This window comes from Lagenorhynchus albirostris, chromosome 8 (genome assembly GCF_949774975.1).
Source record: "Lagenorhynchus albirostris chromosome 8, mLagAlb1.1, whole genome shotgun sequence".
Lineage (NCBI taxonomy): Eukaryota > Metazoa > Chordata > Mammalia > Artiodactyla > Delphinidae > Lagenorhynchus > Lagenorhynchus albirostris.
In genome coordinates this window covers 70,322,574-70,324,677 of record NC_083102.1, presented here as the reverse complement: position 1 = coordinate 70,324,677, position 2,104 = coordinate 70,322,574, and the positions used below count along the sequence as shown (strand labels likewise).

Genomic DNA, 2,104 nt, shown 5'->3' with positions numbered 1-2,104 from the left:
TCCAAAACATACCTGGCCCCTAGGGTTTTGGATAAGATTCTATGGACCTTAGATTTTGAGATTCCATAGAACCAGTCAGATACACAAAGGGATCTATCATCCAAAAAAGGTTTCAGAGTGCAGGAAAGATCCATTTACAATGGTTTTGTTAAATGGAGGATAAGTTTTCAGTGCCATACACATTCTATTATTGAGCACTTCTGTTATCAGTGGCAAAGTTTATTTTATTTATACTTAAATAATATTAGTTAAAAACAAAATAAACTGCCAATCATGAACTCTTAGATCAACTTTTCCCCCCCTTATAATGCCAAGAATACCAGAAAAAAACTTGTAAAACAACATTCTCTTTGCCTCCTATAACCTTAATAGATAGTTTCCTGGAATTGACTATTCAAATAGAAAATTAATTTCCATGCACAGCTGGAAATACCACATTGGCAGGCAAGAAAAACATCAAAAACCAGTAGATTAAATAAAAAGTGGAAGAACTACAAAGACTCGACAGAAAAAAACTTGCTCAGTAAGATGGTCATATGACAAAAGCTTTTCGTCTGTTTATTTAATATATGAATACATCTTTTAAAGTGAAGTAGCAATAATCAAGGAAGCTCTGGATCCAGAAAAACAATTAGGGGATTATATCATTCAAGAAGTTTTTCTAGTTTTGTATGAAAGGAGAAAAGCTTAGCAATCCTCTTGCCAGGGATGAAAGAGGTCCTTGGGCCTGCATAACACATGGTTAAGACATAGCCACCTACTCTGTGGCATCTAACCATGTTTTTGTTGTTGTTGTTGTTGTTGTTTACTTTGGGATGATGGAAAAGTTCTGAAGATGAATATTGGTGATGGTTGCACAAAAATGTGAAGGTACTTAATGTCACTAAAGTGTATACTCAGAAAGGGTTAAAATGGTAAATTTTATGATATATATTTTACTATAATAGAAAAATAATTTCAGTAATATACAAAAAGCTCTTACCAATCAGTAACAAAAGAGAACAATCTAAAAGAAAAATGGGCAAAGGGCACAAACAAATTCAGCATAGGGGAAGAAATTCTAGCATTTATGTGGAAAAAATGTTCAAAATCACTACAAGTCAAGAAAACAAGTAAAAATGACTACAGACTATCATGTTTCACTTTCAGATTAGCAGAGATTTTAAAGATTGAGAATTTAAAAAAGAAAAGAGGTACTTTTGTCTTCCCACTGACAAGATCAGGCTCTGGTTTTCGATCTCCCTCCATTGCCTTGGACCTACTGGGTATCCCTCTTTGTACTGAGAACCATCAAGAAAAAGCAGGCTCGTGGTGCCATCTGGGGACTACTCCCTGATGCTGTAACTGACTCAGGAAATGACTTGTGTGGCCAATATTCAACTAATAACCAAACTAAACCAAATAATACACTTTGCACAAACACTTTAAAAACAAAAGAAGGAAAGACAGAAAACAGAACACTACCTTCAGGAACTGCCACACAGAAAGGCAAACAAGAAACAGCAACAACATGGGAAGAACAAAACTCCACAGGGCATCCAGCCAGTGGGACCCCTTGGTCCTGTTGCCTTGATTCTCAGATAGTCAGAGAAAAATTTTAAAAAAAATTAAAAACCTCCATCAGCTCTTAGTGCAGAACCGACACTTTTAAATAGCAACAGGGAGAAAGTTCAATAAAAATAAATGTGTTACGAAAGCAAGATAGAGAAAAACATTCTACATGAACTTTTCACTGCACGACTTCCTAATGAGTGAAAGGTTGAGTTCAAGACACCAGGAACATTTCCAGATAAAGCATAATAGATTTCCAAAGTGGCATATTTTGTTATAAAACATGGAGCTACATCTCTATTATCTTTGGCAAACAATCCCAAAATATCTTGTACTTCAGTAAATCTGAAGGGATATCCCACAAGCAAAGTGAGGGATCAATTTAAGTGTTTGAATATTTATTCTCCATAGAGGAGAAGGTAAGTGCTGGCAAAATACCTGGCACAAAAGAAGAGCTCAATAAATATTTGTGGAACTGAACTGAAACAAGTGGTAGAAGTTAGTAAAATTACCTGCATCTATTGATGAAATATATCAGGTTACTGTTCCAACT

The 2,104-nt window shown here is 35.2% G+C and overlaps 1 non-coding gene across 1 annotated transcript; it reads left to right on the top strand.

The window, feature by feature from the left end:
• Positions 1 to 664: 664 nt before the first annotated feature.
• LOC132525047 (U6atac minor spliceosomal RNA) lies at positions 665 to 787 on the top strand. The gene has a single exon (XR_009542175.1). It is a non-coding gene; the product is annotated as a U6atac minor spliceosomal RNA (small nuclear RNA).
• The last annotated feature ends 1,317 nt before the right edge of the window (positions 788 to 2,104 follow it).